The 26,290-nt window shown below is 38.6% G+C and overlaps 1 non-coding gene across 4 annotated transcripts; it reads left to right on the top strand.

Annotated features, from left to right (window-relative positions):
* Nucleotides 1–16,621: 16,621 nt before the first annotated feature.
* On the top strand, nucleotides 16,622–20,224 carry LOC114267690 (uncharacterized). 4 transcript variants are annotated; one of them, XR_014338694.1, is made up of 5 exons: nucleotides 16,640–16,661; nucleotides 16,757–16,843; nucleotides 17,975–18,714; nucleotides 18,822–19,002; nucleotides 19,928–20,224. It is a non-coding gene; the product is annotated as an uncharacterized LOC114267690 (transcript). The 4 variants fall into 4 exon arrangements; XR_014338693.1 differs by having other exon boundaries at nucleotides 16,622–16,843; XR_014338691.1 differs by adding an exon at nucleotides 19,742–19,814 and having other exon boundaries at nucleotides 16,624–18,714.
* The last annotated feature ends 6,066 nt before the right edge of the window (nucleotides 20,225–26,290 follow it).

Raw genomic sequence — 26,290 nt, 5'->3', positions numbered from 1 at the left:
TTTTAGTAGCAAAAGCTAGTAGTAATGACTTGGTGTACGTGAACAAGAGAGGGATATAGAGGAAGAGCTTTTATGAGTTGATATTGGTGAATCAATCTAAGCAAAGACATCTAATGAAGTCACTAGTAAATATTTGCAACGTTGACATAAAACTTATAATTTTCAATTAACAACCAATTATGTCACTAGTGTGATTACAGAGCTTTCGAAAGCCTTCAGAATTATTATTATTTTTAATTGACGAAAATAAAATTTATTGATGTAAAAGATATGAATAGAAGATCAGATACATCACAAGTACATCAACTTTCAGCATTAGTTTATGACAAAAATCAATTATTGTTGTGGGGAAAAGGGTAGGTGAGAGGGTAATTGTGACAACCCTCACCTCTGATTAATGCTAAACTGCGACTGAGAATGATAAGTAACTGATTTGATTGAGATTCCGAATTGATTGCGAGTGTATATTGTTTTAAATGTTTTTCTATCTGTTAGTCATTTAATGATCTGTTCATGTTTTATCTTTGAATTGCGAATTGAAGGTTCTATCGACGACCAAATCAGAAATCGATTGGTATTTTATGTTAATTAGAATTTATGTGATTTTATGGTAGTTTTAACTTGAATTTGATTTGGAATGATTAAATTGGATTAAATAATGTAAATCACATTAGTTTAAGTACATTACCAAAATGCCATTAGTGGACCACTTTCATAAATCATCTTGAAACTTGATTATATGTCAATTTGTTCATCTTCTTGAGGCCAAAACCGACAAGAGAGAGAGAGAGTTAAGAGAAAACTTGAGTTTATCAAATTTGGCTTGGGAACAAGAAGAAATTGAAGAGAGATTGCATAATTGAGCTTGTATACCTTGAATTCAAGTCCTAAGGTAGAGATTTCATCCTCTCATTTGTACATTTGAGTTGTTCTTGCATGGTTCATGGGATTATTGGAGGTTAGAGTCAAATTATGGTTTAAAGTATTGAATTGAGGCTTAATCCATGCATGCATGTACATATTCTTGAATTTTGAGGTTGTTCTTCATGAATTTCCACATGCATATCCATTTTCTAGTTGTAGTCCATGAATTCATCATGTTCTTGAGTTAAAACTTGTATTTGGTCATGTGTTAGTAGCTTTGAATTCAATTGAACACATGCATGTTAAATGTACATTTTGTTCTTGAAGTTTACAGTCCGCTCGAGCGAGGGATGTCACGCTCGAGCGGAGCTCCTTTGTCTGCATGTCCGCTCGAGCGTAGAAAGCCACGCTCGAGCGAGACCCCTGTTTTCTGAAAATTTTGAAAAGTGTTTTAAAGTGCATCTTTGCATTCTTTTTCCATCCTAGGCATTCCTAGGCCATGTTTAAGACATCTTAATGAGGATATTGATGTAGAACCACACCGAGTCAAGTTAGGGACTAAGTTGTTGATTCCCAAGTGTGTAACTTAGTGTGTGTTCGTTCTGTAACTGTGTAGGGTTGGCATCCGAGGACGCTCATTAGCTGCTTATAGCCCAGTGCTCTATGAGTAACAATGTTGTAAAGATATGTTCAATTATGAATATTTTCTGAATGATCAACTGTTTTGTTTACTGAAACGTTATTGTTTAATGAACGAATGTTTGTCTAATTTGTAAACTGTATTTGTCGCATCCTTAGCAACTTACTGTTACTGCTACTGTCACAGAGATCTCTGTCGGTTCCCATGTTTGGAACCATTATTGTTTACTGTTATGATGGCAATCAACTGACTATTCAGTCTGTTAAGACCTACTGTACTGTTTTGCTATTAGATGTACCACATATAACTGCTATGATTTCTAAATGACTGATATGACTGTTTAATTACTGAAAGGACATTCATTCTTAACCTCTTTACATAGTTGTTATTCACTGGGCTTTAGTTCACTGTTTATATTTATATGTAGGTGTTCAGGCACCGGGTCGATGTTAGGAGCGTCAGGTTAACTCCCTTTTTGCCAAGCCAACCATTGTGCTTCACCTCGAGGTTCCAAGTCTGACCAAGCTAAGGCTGTTTTATGGTGTCTCAGTTTGACCCTTTTATCTCTGTTTTGTAATACTATTTAAGACTTGTACTGTACTCTGAGTGTTTGTACATATGGTGTATATATGTTTTGCTTATGAATGTGAATATGTTCGAAAAAGTCTTTTTGTATACAGACTGTCACACCTTATTGGACATCTTTTATTACTATTTTGGCTTCCGCCAGCCCCTATACTCTGTATTATTGTCTTTACTGTCAAGCAGGCCTTCGGTAATCACGGATTACTGGCCGGCTACGGTGCTAAACCCATAGGGGCAGGTTTGGGTCGTGACAGTAATTTATAAATAAATTGAGCCGAGCTAAGGAAGGGCCTTCTTTAGAAGATGGGCCGCACGTTGGGCAGGGGTAAGAGTTGGTGTAGCTCAGTCTTAAAGCTAAAAGAGCTAGGACCAGATGAAGTTCGGGCCGAGCTATGGGCCGAGGTGTTTGGGCTTCGCAATGTTAGACCTCACCCTTGTTAGCTCGGTCAGAGACTGCTGCAGTTAGCTCGGTTTAAACAGCCAAAACCGAGATACAAGGACCAAGCTAGGTGTTGCATTTGAAAGCACCGAATTGAGTATGTCAAAGGGCTAGTGTTAGCTCGGTCATACTGTTATTCATCTGTGGTAGTCATTTCACTTGGCTTACAGTGATGAGACTCCTAGGAGGACTCTGTTAAGGGAAATAGAGTCCTACTAGGATTGTGCAAACCATCTCGCTTGGTTGGTAGTGTGTAGGGTGTGTGATTCCTAGGAGGACTCTCATAGGGAGAGTTGGAATCCTACTAGGATTTGTGCCACACAGAGTCTATAAAAGCTCATGATAGGACCTACGTACATGTATCACAACTTTGATTCTCGATTACACAGAGCTTTTGTCTATTTGTCTATTTTGCTGACTTAGGCATCGGAGAGGTATCCGGCACACACCCGCCGGCTAGCTCACGTTTGTGTTTTCAGGGAGTAAAGTGACGACGTTTGGAGGAGTGCAGACTTGATCAACAGGATTATACGAGAACATTATTTCATGCTCGTACAATTGGCGCCGTTTGTGGGAACTTCAAAAAGAACAAAACCTCTTGATCAAGTTTTCCTCTCTAGTTGAAAGCAATGGCGCACAATGAAGACTTGCCGCAATCCGCTGTTGATGGGCAAACCTCAGAGGGGGGTGGGAGGCGCGAAGGTTTACCTTCTATTCCACCCATGGCGGATTTAGAATCCCAACGACGGAACTCCTGGAGGGATGCGAGGGAGAGACGGGGCACTAGCCCCCGTCACTCTCAAGGTCCTGACAGACAGAGGCGGAGGCTGGATCCTCAAGTTCTAGAGGATCGCGTGAGGGAGCAAGACGAGTTAATTAGGAGGATAGCAGCAGACATGGAGACAATGAAGTGCCAGATAAAAGGAAAAGGGGTGCCGCCTGGAGAGGGGCATAAAGGCAACACGCCCCTTTGTTACATGGAAGACTGTGACAGACATACCGCACCCTCACCAGCAGGAAATAAGAGCCTTAAAACAAGCGATACTCAGTCAAGGACTTCTAGGACTTGTCACTCCAGGTCTGAGAGAACGAGGACTGAAAAGTCATATATAGAGGAAAACAACTATCGCCCCTCGCATACGCACCAAACGACGTTTCGGTACTCGGAGTTGCCTAGATCATCCGACCTGCGAACAGTGCTCGAGGAAAGGGCCCGATTGAAGAAGGACACCAGGGCTCACGACCCATGTAGGCTTTCAGCCCTACAGCGATTGGCCCTTAGGACGCATGGAAGTGTCGAGGTAGGGATGCCAATGTCGCGCCTTGCTTACGAACCTGCAGACAAAGTATTAGCCAGGTTACAGAGCTCCCCGTTTGTTTCGGCGATTGAGAACGCACCACTATCTTCAGGCTTTCACCAGCCCAAATTTACTAGTTATGAGGGAAAGACAGACCCCTACATGCACTTAAGCCACTTTCGCTAGGTTATGGTAGTATACCGGCGAAACGAGACTCTAATGTGTATCCTGTTTCCATCCAGGTTGGGCGACCTAGGTCTAACCTGGTTCGAAAGGCTACCAGAAGGCAGCATCGCCTCATGGGCACAATTGGCAGAGGCGTTCGTGACTAGATTCAAAACGAACACTAAGACACCAGTAGAGATTGATCAGCTACTCTCCATTGACATGGGTGGAAAGGAGATATTGAGGTCTTACAACAGTCGATATTGGGAGACCTTCAACCAGATTGGGGATTGCTCTACAAATCTCGCCATCGCACAATACAAAAGGGGTCTACCAGTCGGAAACAAATTGAGGGACTCAATAACTATGATGCCACCCCTTACGATGGAGGCCCTAATAGAGAGAGTACATCAACATATCCGAGTAGAGGAGGATAGCGCCCGTGCTAAAGCAAAATCTGGCATAACAGCGATGCTAGATAAAAAGACTACAGCAAAAGTCAACACGGTGGAACAACCAAGCAGGAATGGGTGCGGCAGGTGAGCCAACAGAGAGGACCTTGGGAAAAGAAACTTAAGAGTCCACACTGCCATTACCACAGTGTTCAATAAACCTATCTACCAGATTCTCAGCGAGATATGCAATGAACTTTTCGTCCGGTGGCTAGCCAAGTTGGGAGAAGCACAAAAAGGCTATGACGAAAGGTCCCGGTGTACCTTCCATGATGAAAAGGGGCACCGCACTGAAAATTACACGCCTTTGAGGCAACATCTGGAGGAGTTAATGGCAGCTGGGCACCTGGACCAGTACATAGAAGGAGGGACACAGTCAGCCCCCCAGGACCTCAACAATCCGAACGGGATGCTAGTCGACAGTCTACCCCAAGGCGTAATCAACGTCATACATGGGATCATCGAACCTGAGCAGGTATGTGAACTCAGGGAGATGATCAAAAAGCTGAACACTTGAGAGAGGTATTAAGTGCACAACCTACCATAAAAAAGAGCAGAACAGAGACAACAAATGTCATATCCTTCTCAGATAAGGATCTAGTAAGGCTACATTGCCTTTACAATGACGCACTGGTGGTGACTTTACACGTCAAAAATTTTGACATCAAGCGGATTCTGATTGACCAAGGAAGCTCATGTGAGATAATGTACTACGAGACCTTTAAACAGCTAAAATTGGAGGACAAAGACTTGGTACCTGCGACATCTCCCGTTGTCAGATTCAACTCGATGCCAGAATGGCCAGTAGGCAAGATAATCCTTCCAGTCAAGGCAGGAACCATGACAAAATAGATGGAATTTTGGGTATTGAAAGTCCCTTCCACTTACAACATAATCTTGGGAAGGACATGGTTGCATGCCATGCACTCAGTGGCATCAACCTACCATCAGGCATTACGATTCCCCAATGAAACCGACGTGATTGAAGAAGTCTTAGGAGACCAAATCATGTCGAAGCAATGTTTCGTCACAGTAAATAGAAGCCGTACTGCAAAAGGGTTTGTACAGACGGTGGAAGAGCCAGAGAGCAATGAACTGTTTGTAGATGTTGGCAAGGCAGCTGAACAGAAGGCAGAGGAAGACTTGGTAGAGGTAAAGATAGATGAAAAGAACCCAGAAAAGTTATTTTTGCTCGGCTTGTCGTTGTCCAGCACTGAGAGAATAGAGGTCATGAAATTCTTAACCTCTAACATCGAAGTGTTTGCTTGGACACCATACAACATGCTTGGCATTGACCCAAACTTCATCTGTCACCAACTGAACGTCCACCAAACTGCCAGACCAATTATACAACGCACTCGCAGATCGGCACTCCACCATGCAGAGATAGTGGCGGAGGAAGTGAGAAACTTGCTAGAGGCAGGAGCCATTAGAGAAGTGCACTATCCCAGATGGATTTCCAACACTGTAGTAGTGTCAAAGAAAAACGACAAGTGGCGCGTTTGTGTGGACTACAAAACAGTCAACAAAGCATGTCCAAAGGACAGTTTCCCCTCCCACGGATAGACCAACTAGTAGATCTGACGGCAAGACACAATCGACTTAGCTTTCTTGATGCGTATAGAGGTTGCCATCAAATCGCTATGCACAAACCAGATTAGGAGGTCACTTCATTTACAACACCTAGAGGATTATATTGTTACAAGGTCATGTCCTTTGGCCTAAAGAATGCTGGGGCAACATTCCAACGAATGGTCACCAAAATGTTTGAACAATTGTTAGGCAGAACAATGGAGGCTTACATAGATGACATGGTGGTCAAAAGCAAGGTTGAGAAGGACCATCTCAGGGACCTAGATGAAATGCTTCAAATTCTGAAGAGGAACAAGTTGCGTCTAAATGCATCTAAGTGTGCATTCGGCGTAGGATCAAGAAAATTCCTAGGTTTTTTGGTGACCAACCGAGGTATAGAAGTAGATCCCTCTCAGATCAAAGAAATCCAGGATCTTGAGAGGCCCAACATAGTTAAAGAGGTACAACATCTCACTGGCCTAGCAACCGCGCTCAACCGGTTCATAAGTCGGTCGTCAGACAGATGTCGGCCATTCTTCTAAGCCTTAAAGGCCAAGTTTGAGTGGGATGAAGAATGCGACCGGGCCCTAGAAAGCTTGAAAGAGTACATGTCTTCTCTACCGTTGTTAGTAACCCCCGTGCTTGGAGAATAGCTCTTTTTGTACTTAGCGGTTTCACAGCATGCAGTCAGCGCAGTGTTGGTCAGAGCGGAAGGAATCCAACACCTGCCTATCTTCTATGTTAACAAAACCTTACTGGACGCTGAAACAAGGTACCTACCATTGAAAAAGTTGGCCTTAGCTTTGATGATAGCCTCAAGAAAGTTGTCGCATTATTTCCATGCCCACACCGTAATCGTCCTAACAGCTTTCCTATTAAAAGCCTTGTTTGAGAGGACGGACTTTTCTGGACGAATCTTGAAATGGGCAATAGAGCTGGGACAGTTCGATATCAAGTTTCAACCCAGAACAGCAATAAAAGCACAGGCTTTAGCAGACTTTGTGGCTAAGTTCACACCAGGAAGTCATCACATTTGCCTATTTGACTTGACCGATACAACTGGAATGGAAATAGAAAGTGTCACAGGAATTGCGCAGCCCCCAAAACAAGATGCCCAGCTACACTTCAAACCTTACAGATTTGAAGACAGCAAGGAAGGGGCAGACCATGCTATTTCCAACAAGGACTCATCAACAAGTAACAACTTGGGGCAGTCAGATAGTGAAGAGCAAATCCCAACAGCAAGCATGGACTTGGAAGAAAACATCAACAACACACATGACCCCAAGACATCATCCGACCCCTCTACTTGCTGGAAACTATTCGTCGGAGAGATCTGGAAGCTCTTCATGGATGGAGCATCCAATAGGCACGATGTAGGACTAGGCATAGTCCTCATCTCACCAGATGGCCTAATCGTGGAACAAGCAGTCAACCTTGGCTTCCTAGCATCAAACAATGAGGCAAAGTATGAAGCACTTTTAGCAGGCCTAAAATTTGCACTTTTCAGGAAGGCCACCGAGCTAATGGTTTACAGTGACTCCCAACTGGTTGTAAATCAGATTTCAGGTGACTACGAGGCGAAAGATGAGAGGATGGCTAAGTACCAAGAGTTAGTCAGAAAGGAGATCATGAAGTTCGAAGTAGTACGGATAGAGCAAATCGGCCGAGAAGAAAACAGCAGAGCAGACGAATTAGCAAGTTTTGCCTCAATGGCAGATACATCTATCCCACATCCATTACTGATCGACTTCCTACCCAGACCAAGCATTGAAGAACCTGAAGTAGCTGAGGTATGTTGTGCCGAACTAAGCCCTTCATGGATGGATCCCATTATAGTATTCTTAAAAGACGACATCTTACCTGAAGAGAAGAAAGAGGCCAACAAAATAAGAGCAAAGTCACAGTGATTTTGGCTCTCTTCATCATTGGCGTTATACAAAAAGGGAAGATCATTAGCTTACAGAGCAATCTCACGAGGGAAGATCATTAGTTTACAGAGCAATCTCACGAGGATATTGGTGGCCATACATGTAGGCAGATTCAGAAAAGTATGTCAAGAAGTGCGAGAAATGTCAGAAGTTCGCACACTAGATACACCAACCAGCCGGAGAGCTTCTACCATTAACTAGCCCATGACCCTTTGCAATGTAGGACCTGGACATAGTGGGACCACTTCCAACAGCACCCGGTAACAGAAAGTTCTTTCTCACAATAACGGATTACTTCACAAAATGGGTGGAGGCAGAAGCACTCGCATCAATAAAGGAGAAAAATGTTAAGAAGTTTGTCTAGAAGAATATCATAACTCGATTCGGTATACCTAAGGCCCTAATATTTGACAATGGCACTCAATTCGACAGCAAAATCTTTATGGAATTTTGCGAGGAATACAAGATAGAATTCTACAACTCTACACCAGTATACCCTCAAGCGAATGGCTACGCAGAAGCTTCAAACAAAGTCGTCTTAGATGATTTGAAGAAAAGGTTGGAGAAAGCAAAAGGCAGGTGGGCTGAGGAGCTCCCTCATGTTTTATGGGCTTACCGTACCATACCTCGGCGGCCAACTGGAGAAACGCCATTTTCCTTGGCTTATGGTATGGAGGCAGTAATCCCACTATTAGAAGTGAAAATTTTGACCCAGACTTGAATGGAGAAGCCATAGCCTTGAAACTTGACCTTGCAGAAGAGAGAAGAGAAAGAGCTCTAGTTCACATTGCTTCATACCAGCAGGAGTTATCCAGAAAATATAACAAAACGGTGCATCCGAGGCAATTCAAGATTGGGAATTGGGTATTACACAAAGTAATGGGCAACACTTTGGTACCCGGAGATGGCAAGTTGGGACCTAATTGGGAAGGACAAGTGGTTGGTTTACCGGGAAACAGGACATATCATTTGGAAGATGGAGACAACAAGGCTATTCCCAAGCCATGGAACACTGTCAATCTCAAGTTATTTTATTTTTAGCTTTCTCTTAGAATATTTGTAATTTTTTCCCTTTTTCAAATAAAACAAGTAGTTTACTTTTTCAGCATAAGTCTTTATATTGTAAAAGTTGTTCTCAGTAAGGGGCAATCAGAAAGTTTGGCAGGAATAACCAAACAAGTTAGCTCTCTTCAGCCGAGATAAGGATCTAGACTGAAGAATGTTGGCCGGAATAACTAACATTGAGCTCTCTTCAGCTGAGATAAGGATCTGGGCTGATGAAGGTTGGCAAAAATAACCAACATTTATCTATCTTTAGCGGAGATAAGGATCTGGGCTGAAGAGGTTGGTAGGAACAACTAACATTTATCTCTCTTCAGCCAAGATAAGGATCTGAGCTGAAGAGGTTGGTAGGAATAACCAACATTTATCTCTCTTTAGTCGAGATAAGGATTTGGGCTGAAGAGGTTGGCAGGAATAACCAACATTTATCTCTCTTCAGCCGGGATAAGGATCTGGGCTGAAGAAGGTTGGCAGGAACAACCAACATTTATCTCTCTTCTGCTGAGATAAGGATTTGGGCTGAAGAGGTTGGCAGGAATAACCAACATTTATCTCTCTTCAGCCGAGATAAGGATCTGGGTTGAAGAGGTTGGCAGGAATAACCAACATTTATCTCTTTTCAGCCGAGATAAGGATCTGAGCTGAAGAGGTTGGCAGGAATAACCAACATTTATCTCTCTTCAGCCGAGATAAGGATCTGGGCTGAAGTGGTTGGCAGGAATAACCAACATTGATCTCTCTTCAACCGAGATAAGGATCTAGGCTGAAGAGGTCGGCAGGAATAACCAACATTTATGTCTCTCTAGCCAAGATAAGGATCTAGGCTAGAGAAGGTTGAAGATAAACAGATTAAAAAGCTAATAAATCGAGATGGCTATCTTGGCCAAAAAATTTCCAGACATACCAATTGAAGTTGAGACAAACACAAACAAGATATGAACCGGGCAAAAAGAATGAAAAAATAGCAGATTTCATTGAAGATCAGAACTGCATTACACGAGGTGGGGCTTTAGCCTGGTTACAAATTCTTTCAAAAAGTTAGCATTAAAAGAAGAAAATACATGATTAAGCAAATAGGTCATCCAAATCGACATCCAAGTTAACCCGAGCTTCACCACTCGGTAGCCCGGTGTTGGCAGGTAGGTCGGTCACTGCCACATCTTCAACCGTAATGGGCACCGGTGGATCCACCCGAGCTGACTGATCAGTTTGGAGACCGTGGTCACTAGTAGCAGCTGGGGTGCTTTCTGGTTCTGGGGATGCCTCATCCTCCTCCCCTACTTGGAGCAATTTTTCTTGGATAGTATTGGCGTAGTCCGCCATATAACTCGTAATGAAGTGGGGAGGAGGGTTTTGGAAGACCTCGGTTTCTTGGCCAAAATCGAGCTTTGTGGTAGCCGCCTTCCATCCACATTTGAAAAGTATATCCTTTGCAACTTCACATTGCAGGATGTAGATGGCCTCGCCTTCCTTGTAACCGCGGTCCTCAGTGTCTTTCACGCTCTTTCTCAGCTCGGTTATTTCGGCATCTTTTTTCTTCTCGAGCTTGACTAGCTCACGCAGATAGCGTTTTTTCTTTTCGGCCAAAGCCTTTTGTTTATTCGCCTTTGTCGAGTTGACCAGCTCGGTAAGTCGAGCGATTTCAGACTCAAGCTCAGTTGTTTTTTGTCTGGCTTTATTAAGCTCGATCGTCTTTGCGTTGGCGTTGGCCACGGCCAACCGCGCTGTCTTACGTAGCTCCAACACACTCTTATGTGCAACGTGGTTCTTCTGCATGGACTGCAAAAGAGCGGACAAATTTTTTTAGTAAAACTGAGCAAACAAATGCACAAATTGGAAAGCAAAAAAGCACTTACCAGCACCATTGATTTAGTGGCCAAGCGGATGGCCTTGAGCTCGGTGAGATGGTTGTGGTGTTCCATATCGGGGCAGACACACACTTTTTGCAAGGTTGAAGGCAAGTGTGTGGTCTTTATCTGCCACCACTGAGTCTGTGTTCGCTATGGCTCGGTTCTTGTATGTGAGTTTTGGTGCCCACTCTGAAGAGCTAGCCCGGTCAGAACGCACGAGTTCTGGGCTTGGCGGGGTGATTTGAGGAAGGACGGTTTCATCTTCGTTAACAAGGTGTTGCGGCTCGGTTGAGGAAGTGCAAGCACGCTTGCTTGGCCGGGACGACAAGGCTCGGGCTGTTGGGAGGGCCACCACAGCCTCGTTTGTTTGGCAGGCTTGTGTTGTCTCAATCTGTGCCTCGCCGGCGTTACTTGTTGTTTCGGTGATCAGTGCCCTTACAGCTCGGCGCTTGGCTATTTCTTGTTCTTCAGTTAAGGGTATGAGGTTAATCTGTGGCAAGTTTGGGTCCGGTTCTGGTGATGGTTCTAGGAGAAAGTCAGTTACCTTGACCTTTCTCCTTCCACTGTATCGGTAGGTCGGTTCGAAATTGAGTAGCTCGGCCCAACCTCGATCGCGGTACCGAAGCGTGGCGCAGAGAGCATCTAGGTTGGGGTACCAGTATTGTGACTTTAGGTGATCCAAATTTGCATTTGGAGAAAGGCAACGGTTAGCGCGGTGTGAAAGTTGTAAACAAATGCGAAAAACAGACAAACTAAGTCGAGGTATTCATACCGGCTGTTCTTTTATTCCAGTTAATATTATAGCCCGGTATCTGGGCTTCCTGGTCTTCGAAATTACTAAAAACCCAGAAAAAGTCGTCATCATTCACGTCCTTGTCCGGTGTATTTTTAATTATTTTCTCTCGGCGTAGCCGTCTTCATTTTGGCCAAGTGAGTATTGATGAAATAGCTCCGCTAAGCCGAGGTTGAGGCCAAGCCGACGGTTTAGCTCGGCGATGCCATTTATTATCCTATAAGAGTTGGTGCTAAGTTGTGTTGGGCAGAGTCTTGTCTGCCTCAGAAATTCACAGATAAGAGGCTGAATAGGAAACCGCAGGCCGGCTTCGACAATTGATATCACGGTGAGTGGAACGAAGCTCGGTTTGCCCCAGGGTGTTGTTTCTAGTTCGGCGAGGGATAGATGAACGTCATCCGTAATCTGATAGTCCCTTTAGAACTCGGCTATGGCACCAGGAGAGTCTACTAAAAACCGGTATGTACCCATGATTAACTTAAGGTTGTGAATAAAATAAGCCTAGCTCGGCGCGACTGGGGCTTTGGTTGGCTCGGTTGAGCAAAGCTGCCTAGGGGCAGGGTGCAAAGGCGTGCCTGGCCAACCTAGTCAAGTCTGCAAAGTGGAAATAAGAAGTGTCATGCCCAGACAACTGGATCGGACTAGGTAAAAAGTCAATTTACAGAAGAATTGTGAGGGCTTAGCTCGGTTCATCTGAATGACGGGGAGTTCTCAGTTCGGTAGTTTAGAAGGGCCAACACAAGGCCTCTGGCTCGGTTAGAGGTTAGAGTACAGGTTATGTTCACTTTTTCGGTTCGGTCATAAAGAAGGGCCAATCTAAGGCCCCTAGCCCGATTGAAGATGGGTGTACATGGTTGACTAAGCTTTCAGTTTGGTTGTGTTTAAGTCTAAAGTTGCCTAAATGGGTATTTAGCTCGATTACAACATGATTTTGGATTCAACTTCATGATTTCTGAATCTAGATGGTGTGTTCTTGAGCTCAAGCCTAAGGTTTGGGGTTCATATCATTTGCTCAGTATTCTGGTGGATATCTAATGTATATAAACACATGTGGGGATTGAATATCAAAAATGAAGAGATAAGTAAAAAAGAACAGCATGAAGAGGTATTAGTAAACTTACGGGTGTGAAGTCGTGAAGAAAACAATAGCCAACGAAGATGAAGACGTGAGTATGGAGCTTCGAATGCACAGGTTCTCAGAGGAGAAAGGAAAGAAGATGAACAGTGGGAGTGCTTTTCCAAATGAGGGTTCTTTTGTATAAAATGCACGAAATGGGCGGGACTGTTCAAAATTTTTGAAGTACGAAGACAGCTGTGGTAGCTATACTTGACCAATGGGAGCCAGCCACGTGTCCAAGAGAATAGAAAGCGATTCAGATGTGCAGCATGACTGAAAAGACTTTTTTGACCGGACAAATTGGTAACCCGGTAACAATTTAGCTCGGTTGAGGGTTTGAACTTTTAGCTCAGCTGGTAACATGTAATTCCAAATCATGCAATGCAGATGGGATTAAGGGGCAATTGAGAGGGTAATTTATAAATAAATTGAGCCGAGCTAAGAAAGGGCCTTCTTTAGAAGATGGGCTGCACGTTGGGCAGGGGTAAGAGCTGGTGTAGCTCGATCTTAAAGCTAAACGAGCTAGGACCAGGTGAAGTTTGGGCCGAGCTATGGGCCGAGGTGTTTGGGCTTCGCAATGTTAGACCTCACCCTTGTTAGCTCGGTCAGAGACTGCTGCAGTTAGCACGGTTTAAACAACCAAAACTGAGATACAAGGACCAAGCTAGGCGTTGCATTTGAAAGCATCGGATTGAGTATGTCAAAGGGCTAGTGTTAGCTCGGTCATACTGTTATTCATCCATTGTAGTCATTTCACTTGGCTTGCAGTGATGAGACTCCTAGGAGGACTCTGTTAAGGGAAATAGAGTCCTACTAGGATTGTGCAAACCATCTCACTTGGTTGGTAGTGAGTAGGGTGTGTGATTCCTACGAGGACTCTCATAAGGAGAGTTGGAATCCTACTAGGATTTGTGCCACACAGAATCTATAAAAGCTCATGATAGGACCTATGTATAGGTATCACAACTTTGATTCTAGAATATACAGAGCTTTTGTCTATTTGTCTATTTTGCTGACTTAGGCATCGGAGAGGTATCCGGCACACACCCGCCGACTAGCTCACGTTTGTGTTTTCAGGGAGTAAAGTGATGACGTTTGGAGAAGTGCAGACTTGATCAGCAGGATTATACGAGAACATTATTTCGTACTCGTACAATTGTAAGTTATGATATTTGTGAGTTTGATTATCTAAAATGTCATAATTCAATTCTACGAGTATTGTAAGTAAAAGGAAAAAAAAAGAAGTTATAACCACTAAATGACGTATAATCGAATTTTTTTGAAATCATAACTAAAATAATGTCATAACTAACATTATAATGTGTCATAAATAATATCACCATAGGTCATAAAGAAATATCATAAGAGTCATGACCAATGGTGCATAGCATTACCCTATTGTTAGTAGTATGGTAACGGTACTCTTATTATTATTTTTGGCGTGATCTAAGCCATATAAAATCTAATATTCACTACAGGAAAAATAGGTTTAGACGGCGTTTTTTTAACGGCGTTTTTTTAAACGCCACTTTTATAAATATTTAACGACGTTTTATGAAAACGTCGCATATTTCGTTAATAAAACGACACCGTTTTGAAATCCGAGGCATTTAAAAACGCCTCCAAATACGTTGGCCCTCACGCGCTATTTTGAATGTGAGAATACTTGTTAAAGCTTTCGAAACCCTTATTTTGAATCTCACGCCTTCACAATCCCCACGCCTCTCTCTTGCTCACCCCCAATTGCTTCTAAACCCTTGACAACAATTTCGATTCAGAGCCATTTTCTTTGAGATTCATACAGATTCAAAATTTGACTTGGTTGGAAACCATAATTTCGATTTGAAGCTCACATCAGAGCGATTCGATTTGAAGCTCTGAAGCTCCGCTGTCTTGCTCTCTCTCTCTCTCGATTCATCCTTTGTACTCTGCGATATCGATCTGAAGCTCTGGGAGATTGCAAAGAGAGAAGAGGGGTTGGTTTCGATCGCAGAGGAAGTGATCTCAGGAGAGGCTGTGCTTGATTTCTCAGATCGGTCTCAGAGTGATTTCGATTTTGAGATTCATCTCAGAGCGATTTTGATTTTGAATTTCTCTCTCTCGATTTCGAAGCTTCACCGCGATGTATTGAACTCTCTCTCTCTCTCTCTCTCTCTCTCAAGCTAAAATCTTGTTAAAACAAGTGTTTAATTGTGTTTTTTGCTTGTATTTCATAGGTATTAAGTCTGCATTAAATCAATGTTTCAATTTGTGTTCTGATAATTGACTTTCTCATTCATTTTGTTTGTTAATCTTTGTAATCTATCAAACCAATGTTTCAATTTGTATATATATAATAGATCCGTGTGTTCTTTTTAGATTTCTCTTCTCTGTTTTGAGTTTGTCTGCTGTGTAGAATTAGTGAACTCGATTAGGATGAATTGATAAAGACTAACTAGTTACTTCATGGATGCCTATTATACTTTCAGTTGTGTCTGACTTCCGTGTAATTTCTCCCCTTGTGATTTCAATATAATTTCTGCTAAAAAACACCAGCCATCTCTAACAATCTGCTCAACATGGGTACAATGTTGATTTGGTTGTTGATTTTTTATTTTATTTTTTATGTTGTTATTAAATTTCATCACCTTTGGATACTTTGACCATTTTAATTATTTTCTTGTGTATCAGACTTCAATATAGTAATAATATCCTTCTGAGGTGGTCCATTTATCCTGATGAGCTGAGCTGACCCTTTTTCTTCTCTCTTTTGTGTTGTTGAATAGCTTTGACAATTTTATGCAACTTGTGATTGGTACATTATGAACACCCATGAGCTGAGTTGAGCTAACCTGGAGCTGAGCTGCAGCTTTGGACTCTATTTCTTCTTCGCTTGTCAATTGCTCCTCCTCCAACCACTCATCTTTGCCTTAGGTAACATTGTCCCACTTCGTTCTCTTCTTCTTCAACCTCTGAATTGATTTCACTTATATGATTCGACTTTAAGTTCAATCTTGTACAGAATACTTGTGGTTAATCCACTATATTGAGCTCTATACATATATATATATATATATATATATGTGTGTGTGTGTGTGTGTGTGTACTAGAATGTGTGCACACTTGATGGGTGATATGAAAATAAAAAATATATGTGGGGAAAAAAAACTGAAGAAGTTACAAAATTTGAAATTTGAAATTTAAACTAGGCCTCAACTATATAGTTGGAGATATGAGTCTTGGCTTTCTGTGATATTATGTTCCACAGAGCAATGATTTTTGTATTTTTGGAATACATTTTGCTATGCGACTTTTTGTTCTCACTTGCTAAATGTTGGCAATACTTTTAGAGATGGTTTTTGTTTATCCTATCAAAGTTATCATTTTACTTACCCAACTTCTACTACATACTCCGATTCATCTATTTATTATTAGGATATAAAAGCATACCTCATCAAGATAACTAAATGTCATTTGTTATCATCACTATCATATTTCACTCCACTTAGCTCAACACAACAATGCACCAATTTTACTTGTTAGTTTGACTTAATGAATCCTTTTCTAGAAAGATTTCTGAAGAGCAATAACCTCAGTCAAATCCATGGCCATTATGCCCTTTCCTACTAACCCTCACATGCTTAATTTCCTCATCCTCTTATACTCAACTTTGGCTGTGTATTTTTGTTTAATTGTAAGACCCTAACTAAGCACAATAAAGGTGAGTGTTGTCCCATTTTCTCTGTGTAATGGATACTTGAGAGTCAATTTTTGAGCTCGTTAGATGTGTGTCTTCTTACATTTTCATATTCCTTACTTATATTGCTTGCATGTAAACCAGGTGCTCAAGGCCATGCGAGAGTTGGATTCTACTAAACCTGCCATTTTTGGTATGTCAAATCCAACATTGAATGGTTTGTCTTTACAAGACCTCTAAATTAACCATATTTTACTTATAGAGCTCCCAATTTCTCTATTGAACATAGTATTTGCATATACTTTGGTGCAGCTGAATGCACTGCTGTTGATGTTTTCAAGCATGCTAGAGAACATATAGTTTTTGCAAGTGGGAGCCCTTTTAAACATGTTGACCTTGGTATTGTTTCTTTCTCTTGATGATAACTTATTATGAAGTGTTTTGGCACAATCTGCCATCACTTTTTGCCGATCATTTCTTATGAAACTTTTGCTAATATTTGCAAGAGAGCACAAAAGTTTATGATAGTTGTTAATCTACAATCACATAATCAAATCTGCCCAGACCTTGTACTTTTCAGTTGCCCTCATAATTGATTAGCGATAGATGATAGGGTGACTGTTTTCTGCATTTTGTGGTAACCACAATGGTTAAAGCCATGGAGACTTGAGTTCTAGTTTTGGATGTTTGTCTTTGGAACATAGTTATGAACATTAGCGATGAATCTTGATGTGCGTATTTTGCAAAGAATAACTAGAAATAATTTTATTTGGTTGTGCAGAGGTATGAGATGTCTGTTTATTATTTTTACCTTTTACTTCTCTTGTTTTTGTTTCTGAAATGGGATTGGAAACCCCATCAGTTTTTAATACTTAGAATTATTTCTTATTTTAGTCATGGAAAAAGGTGCAGATTTTGGGTCAACCGGGATGGCGTGAATCATGATTTGTTTAATATTCTGACTCTGCAGCAGAATTTATGTCCCATTGTCTATGCAGATGATATTGTCCTTAGTAGTTAGTAGATGAAACTAAAAAACCAAATTACAAACTTGGAGAGCAATCAAGTCCAAAAGAGTTTAAAATAAGTAGGAATAAAACTGAATATATTAAATGTAATTTTAGTAATTGGAGATTATGTGAACAATCGAAGTAAGTTGACTTGAGCAGAGTTGTGCTTCTAACATATTATGTGGTTGATAGATATCAACAAAATTAAAAAGAAAATTTTTATAGAAACAACAATTAGACACAACTCATTAACTGTGCCAACGGAAAAAAATAATTCATGCGTAGTTTCTTCCATTGAATGGGATACGAGACTTGGTTTTACTGTATGTATTCAAATATGAATTTGATTAGATGATCTGATGACTTAAAAATCTTTTGGTATGGAGATGTTTTTGCTGGACCACTCATGGGTGGTAGGAGAGAAGCTCCATACCTTATGCTTGCTTATGTTGTAAAATATCTTGCCCTGTGGTTGAGAGAAATGCCAAAAAGTTCTTATGAGAGTGATTGTACTTTGCAGGAGGTCTCAAAACCTTTGACAGCTTTCAAGTCATTTGACAACCCAAACTGGCTTCAGATTATTCGCGTACCTGTCCGCAGCAAGAGTCTGCTGTCATCTTTCTTCGTAAAACAGAAGAAGACAAAACTGAAGACCATCTCATGAATCCTCACTCAATGAAGCAAGTCAACTATACCATTCAGCAAACCACCCACATTGTGTGGGTGTAACAGCCTATGCGTGTTGGTGATCACTTGATTCATCCATTAATTGCTTATATATCTCCAAACCTTTCGTTTGGTGATCGATAACAAGAAGTGCATCATCGTCTTGGTTTGGATCAGTGTTATGTTGTATTCTGTCTTGTATGTAGGTATAGTTAACTAACTAGCAGTCCTGTTGTGAAGATGGTTTATATTGATCAAGCTTTGATGGTTAACTCTAATTTCTATTTCTTGTCCTAATTATCTGGGATTTCAGATCTGGAAATTTACTTACTGTTTTCTTTGGAAAATTAGAGCAGGTCAAGAATAATAATATTCCTACTTGGTTAATGCTAAATAATAATATTTGCTTGATGTTAGTGCGGCTTATATTATTGATCAATTGTATTTCATATTTGAAGACCATATCAGAAAAATCAGGTCCAAAGGACTCAACAGCAACTGGCTGAACTAGAGCGCAAGAAAGCTGATATTAAAAGAAATGCAGCTCTTTCAACAGCTAAATTTGCAGAGGCTTGTCAAGAGCCAGGATTGCAGGTATGATCCTGCATTGCATGCCACTCTACTGATGATGTATATTCCTTCAAGAACGAACAAATTAAGTGTCAACTTTTGTTTCTTGTCCTAACTATCTGGGATTGCAGCTAAACATTTTTAGGTTGTCTTGCTGGAGTGGACAGATGATTTGGAGCTGTTCATATTAAAGGGTTATGGTAATGCATTAAACTACCAGATGGGAGTGCCATTGCTTGAGGATGTTGTTCAGTCCATGGAAGCTCCAACACTTCTGTCCCTTACTCCTCTGTGCTATGTTTTTCTAGCAAGGTTGATCTTTGATTCTTAATAAAGTAAAATCAGAAGCAATGTTGATCTTCTTTTTAGAATTTTTGTTTTTGTTTTTGCCCCCTTGATTCTCTTTCAAAGTGCTGACCTTCGGTAAATCATGACTGTGTTAGACTTATGTTTAATAATTTCACAGTGCCAATAATCTTCGGTAATATATTTGTGTTAGTTAAATATTATTTGACTAGCACTTGGGCTGAAACTTGGACAAGCAGAGTACAACCCATTGAGTGAAACATTGAAAGCAACTGCTTGCACTAGCAGTGTGACCAGCCATCATGGTGATTGAGTAGAATGTATCCTAGTCACTGGTCACAACCTACATAGCCTAGTCTAGATATACTATCTGTTGCCATGATTAGAGTTTTATTGTGAGTTCTATTCAAACTAGCTAAATAGTTCAGAATATTGATACAGGGCATATTGTTTATATAACCTTCACAATTATTATATCATCAAATTATTTGTTGAAACCATATTGAAAAAACAGATGTCACATGGTGCGTAGAACTGGACAGGTTATATTGGATTTTTATACTTCTCGTATTAAACTTGTCTATAATGGGAAGCTTCTAGATGGATTTGATGGTGGAATGTAACTTTTTGCATCCGAACCTTTTGCTTGTTTTTGGAATCATCAACTTCATGTCTTTTCAATGTGTGTTAATGTTCTTTTTGTGAAGAATATTAAATATTTAATGCTGCTATATTTCATGTATAGGCTTTCACTTGTTTAAAATTCTATATTTGCTATGGTTGGTGGGTCCTTAAAGAGGAGAGATAGAAGCACAATGGTATTCTCTGGCTAGCTCATCACAAGCTCTATTTGTTGCTTTTGTGTATTTACTTCATTTTATTTTATTATTTTATTTTGTTTATAATATGCTTATGGGGATTCGTTTTGCAGGGGGTCTTCCGGCCATATTAATTGATCAAAATAAATTGATTGTATCTATTGGGGGAGTGACAGCTCTTGCAGCAGAGATCTACACACTAAGGTATTGGACTACTACAAGTAAATCTAAAAAATGAGTTGAGGTACAAAATTGAGTTAAAGGCAGTTCTGCAAGCAAGAGAGTCTAGTGATCTATTCAGTTTAAGTGTTGGTTAGACAATAGTCTGCTTGTTTACACCCAAGTTTTGTTAGTGGATTTGTTTTGTTCTGGACCCCTTGTGATCTGTTGCAGTAAATGAGAGTTTATAGGAACTCTAGCGTACAAAATGGTTCCCTTTTTGGTGCTTCAAGTACGTAATGGTTGATGATTGGATGCTTAGCTTACTAATTTTACTTGCTGCTTTTTCCTTACATCCTAACAGACCTTACCAGTTTCATGCATGTACACCATTCAAATAACAAGCTGCAATTTCTGGACTGGTTAAAATATTTTATTCAGTGTATGTCCTTTAATGGGGATGGAGTTGGAGTGGGTTTAAAGGTGATTTACAAGATTGCCTTTTGATATTGTCAATTCAGTGTGTTAAAAAAATATTGTACAAAAATTGTACTTTTTAAGTGTATATAGATTAGATCTAAAATGTTGAAAAAGAAAATGGATTAAAATGTTAAAAAAAGAGCTATAACGGCGTTTTTTCAAAACGCCACTACAGTGCCAACGGACATTTTTTTAAAATAAAAAAATTTATCACGGCGTTTTAAAAACGTCGCTAAATATTGGATGACGTCATTTTATCATTATATCGCATTTAGCGGCGTTTTTAAAAACGCCGCCTATACTAATTTTACGACGTTTTTAAAGCGTCATAAACTTATAGCGACGGCCGCGTCCTCGACGTTTGGTGATAAGCGTCACTAAACTAATTAGCGGCGTTTTTCATACATATAGCGGCGTTTTTAAAACGCCGCTAAAAGTCATTTTTCCAGCAGTGATTACTCCATGTAAAGTCTTAAAATATCCTAGGATTATAAAAGGTTGTAGACAAATCCAAATTTTGTTAAAAAGTAAAATTTGCTTAATCAACCACACAACAATATAATAGTGTACCAATTTATTGTTAGAATAATTAATGATAGGCATGGGTGGGACAAACACATCAAGTCATGAGCTATTCTCATGCTCTTCCCCTTACGTTATTCGCCCTTTTCACTTTCATCCTTTTAGTGGAATTCAAAAGCTAATGGGAATTATCTAAAATAATAAATCTTTTTTCCTTTCCTTGTGACAAAAATTGTTACCTCCACCAAAAAAAAAAAAAAAATTACAAAAAACGCCAACAACAACAACACAATGTGGGTAATACTATAAATGAACATATGATCCAAGTATATCACATCATGTTATAAATAAAACATGGTATATAATAGTTAAACTTAACGTTAATGGCTTGGCTTGGGATTTGTATTTGATTGGCTAATGTATGTGCAAAACCTAATTTAGAATGTGTGTTTTAAACAATGGTGCTTATATTCTAATCTTTTTTTTAATTAGTGTAATTTTGTTATATTGCTTGTACTGTATTATTCATTTATAAAAAAATTATTTTGATGATAAAAGAACAATCTAAGTGGGTTAAAACTTGAACCAAATTAGATAGCATTACTACAAATCTATTATTTAAACGGCAATGCTAGAGGGCCACAAAAACAGTGGCTCAAATGGCTCAAAACTGTCAAAACGACGTCGTTTTAGGTGCAAAACAACGCAAAACGACGTCGTTTTGACAGTTTTGAGCCATTTGAGCCACTGATTTTGTGGCCCTGAAACATTTTCCTTATTTAAATTAGTCCAAATTTTTTGAGATAAACTCAGATTCAAACTTACGTAAGCAAATTTGAGGAGAGGTTGAGCTAGGACTTTGGATAAACTTTTAGACTAAACTTTGATAGACTCTTAACTTGACTTAATCTTTCCAAATTGCAACCCTAATTACACGTAAACATAAGGAGCAGTTACAAGCCAATCTCAATGTCTCATAGACTAAACTTATTACGAATAAGTTTCTGCTATAATTTTCAATGATACATTTGTCATTATAAAAATATCTTTAAAATTTACAATTCAACTATTTATATATTTCATATCATATTTCAATACAGACTAACACAAATAATCTAAAAATAAATCAAAACTCAAAAAACTAATTTTTTTTAATCATTTATCACTTTGATAAAATTTTTGGTATCATTACTACTATCGAATAATTATTCCACAAACACAAAACATACATTTAAAAAATAACATTTTCCCATTATCAAAATAAGGGACAAATTCGTATAAAAAAAAAGTTACTCAAGACTTATAAGTAAATAGCATGGGGCTTCAATTTTTTGGTGTTTTGCAGTTAAGAGCTTCTTAGCTTTTTATTTATTTATTTATTGTTGGGTTCTATTAAAATTTAAAAAACTCGTGAGATTGATGGGTTAGTTGTGTGGATGCAAGCAACAATAATAAGGGAATTCGCACTCTCTAAATCTCTCTCAATATATTCTATTTCCTTATATGTTTAACTCCATATTTTTAATAAAATTTTATTTAAAATAAATAAATAAATAAGGGCAGTCATAAAACTTCCCGGTAATTATCCCACACCAACAATGCTAGAGACCCACAAATGCATCCACAATGATGTAACAAGAGTGGTGGGTCCCATATTATTGAATGTGTAATCAATCATAAACTCATTTGTCAAATTACATCATTATAGGTTGAATTTATGAGAGTTTCAAATATTTTCCTTATCTATCTCACAGTGATGCATTTTGCTCTATCAAAAAAGGGGAAGGAGAGTAACTCACCATATTTCTTGATAATATGATGATGGTACCCCTGCTGCTGTTTACTTCGCTGCTGTTTTGCCCTATTTATTTATTTATTTATTGGAACCTCTCCAATCTTTTGTTCTTTGCTTTGGGTATACACACGATTGGTTGCTCTTGGAGTACCAACCTAGTTGGGATGTGAGGTTTGAAAATGATGCTCCCAACAGACCCCCCCTCCAAACTTCTCCTTTCTATCGGCTTTTATGATTAATAATATTCTATTTTTTGTTGATTAAAAAAATATATAGTGAAATTCACGTATGAAATGAATCTCAATTATTCATATATAGTGAAATTCACGTATGAAATGAATCTCAATTATTTATTGTTCTTTCTGAATATTTTTATGAATAAATTTTTTGGATTCCTTGCACAACTAAAAAACAAATTAGGGAAAATTTTGCATAGTTTTTGTATTTTGGTTATTGTGTTATTTTGATTCCCGTAATTTTTATTGGTTCGATTTTAATCCTAAATTTATGATTTTGTTTCAATTTAGTACAATTGATTACAATTGTTAACATTTTTTAATGGAAAATGAGCACACGAGTGGCATATATCATGTTTTTAGAGGTAAAATTATAAACTTGCTCAATTTAGTGAGTTAACCTTAACCATTTCAGTGATAATTTTTTTATTAAAAATGCTAATGGTATTATTATTAATTGAACCAAATTGATACCAAATGTAAAATTAAATGTTAAAATTGAGACAATTAAATGTGTAGAGGACCAAAATGAAATAAAAGACAAAATCTAAGGACTATCGGTGAAATTTACCTAACAAATTATGTTAGTAAGCTGACTTTTTGACTTTTTTTTTTAAAAAATGCAAAAAAATAGAGGTGATGTAATTCAAAAAAAGTCAAAAAGCTAATAAGTTAGCTTTTAACATACATGTCAAAAGAGACCATAGTAAGAGCATAGAAAAATTCTTTTGACACCATAGTAAGAACATAGAAAAATTTTACAGAATGAGACATAAGAGCATCTCCATCTAAACTTTTAAAATTTTGTATGTCAAATTTTTTTGAAAGCTTAGGTGGCAAGTTGACGTACACCAATTGGACATAGAAACTCTCCATCTGATACGTCAAATCTATTATTATATTATTTTTTAAATTTAAAATCTTTTATTTTACTAATTAAAATAAATTTATTTTTAAAAGAGGTTGATGCCATTTAAATAGTATTTTATATTGAAAAAAATTTCTATATTTATAAAATAATTTTTTTGACAAAATTCAAAATTTTTATTCATTATTACTTAAAAAAATATTTAGTGTGTTTAGAGAGAAGGGAAATGACCAAGGTATAAGAAATTTCATACACAAATTAAATAGCATTGATGTTATTATTTTATGTTATTATATGATGTGAATATATTTTGAATTGACAACACATTAAAAATAATGTGAACATTGTCTCTCATCTGATATTAATATATTTTTAATTGACAGCACATTAAAAATAATGTGAACATTATCTCTCATATGATGTAAACGTTCACAAAACTTTTTTGAAAAATTCTCTCTCATCTAATGTAATGATGTGAATGTTCATAACATGTGAACCTTCTTATTTTTAATTGACAACACATTAAAAATAACATTTATTATATTTTTAATTGACAACATATTCTTATTCACAACATGTATTGATGTGAACGTTTATAACATGTGAACATTCTTTCTCATCTATTGTAGTGATGCGAACGTTTATATTCGTATATTTTAGTATGAATATTCACATCATGTAATTGATAGCGCAATGACAAGAATTCATTTCAAGTTAAGGCTTGTGATTGTGTAATTTGATGCAATGTTGATGTGAACCTTAATATCACATTTATCACAACGTCATCTGATGTGAACATTCACATTCACATCCACATCATCTGACGTAAATATTCACATTCACGTCATCAATAAAGAACCATGCTTAATTTCATGTGTAATATATATCAATATTAAATAGTGGTTTATAGTTAATGCATTTTTTTGAAGTGAAGATATAATGACAATTAACATTAAATATCAACATTAATGGGGGTATGAGAGATTTAGGGTGTTTTGGTCTTCTTACCTCAAATAGGACCTAATGAAATAGTTAAAACGAATATAGGTTGGATGAAATAAACCTCTTAGAAATGAGATTTATCAAAAAAGCTCCCTATCTAAAAAGTATAATTTTGTGAAAAAATATTTTAAAAAATTAATAAATACACAAAAATATGAAAAATGTACTAAATTTTTGTATTTTTTTTATATTTTTGATATTTAGTAAATTTTTTAAAGATTTTTTATAGCGACCCTGGTCTTTTCCCATTTAATTATTGTATCCGGACTGTTCCGTAGATTTTGTCATTGTATATGGTTGTTGTTGTTATTCCTTATTTTCTCTTTTGGAATTATAGGATGTGTTGGGCAGGTTTGTTTCAGGTTGGTTGGGTTTAGAAACCAAGAGTTGCTGTCCAGGTTTTTGGTTCTTCGCTCGAGCGAGGAGTTGTTCGCTCGAGCGAGAGGTAGTGTTTGATTTGGACCTGTAGCTGTGCATTCTTGGCTCGAGCGAGCTTTTCTTCGCTCGAGCGAGTTAGTTCATCCTTCGCTCGAGCTATAGTTCCTTCGCTCGAGCGTGTGTCTGGGTTCAGACCTGAGGGTTTGAGTTCTTCGCTCGACCGAGCTTTCTTTCGCTCGAGCGAGCATTTGAGTTGTTGGCTCGAGCAAGGCTTCCTTGGCTCGAGCGTAGTTTCTCTGTGTCTGGTCGCTCGAGCGACCAAGTCTTCGCTCGAGCGAGCCTGTCCAGTTTATATACACAGCAGCGGGATTTGATCAGTCTTTTTCATATTCTTTTGATTCAAAACCCCAGGTTCGACTTTTCTCTCTCCCTACTCACCTTCTTTCTTAGATTTGATCCACTTAGGGTGTGTTTCTACCCTAGATCCTTCATTTAAAAGATAGAGTGAGGCAAGGGCTACCATTTAATCTGAGCATTTGACGATTTGGAGCACTTTGGTATTTTGGGCATTCATCTCTTTCTTCACCTTTTTGGGTTGTTTTCTTTGAGGTAGGGATTTCCTACTCCATTTTATAGGTTTTGCTCTAAGTTTTGGTATTTTGATGTGTTGGGTTACTTTGGTAATTTTTGGGAAAACCCCAGTTATTGTAATAAATTAATTTATATAATCAATTCAGGGAAAATTGGGGAATTTAGTTGAATTCATGGAATTAATGAATTTATTGATTTAATGGTGTAGTTTGTTAGTTTAATCACTCACCTATGAAAATGTTGGAATTATGTTAGTTGATACATTTATTTCCTGTTTAGAAATAACTGTTTTGGGCTATCGGTGGAGGATAGTCGTGATTGTTGTAGACATTGCATGTGGATTAGGAATAACTGAAACTAATCACATTGGTTAAGTCATTAACTTTGACTATTGCATTGATACAGAAAATACGTGTATTGATTGAGCATTGCATTTGCATACATT

This window comes from Camellia sinensis, chromosome 8 (genome assembly GCF_055761805.1).
Source record: "Camellia sinensis isolate YWXY chromosome 8, ASM5576180v1, whole genome shotgun sequence".
Taxonomy (NCBI): Eukaryota; Viridiplantae; Streptophyta; class Magnoliopsida; order Ericales; family Theaceae; genus Camellia; species Camellia sinensis.
This window is presented reverse-complemented; position numbering and strand designations above follow the sequence as displayed.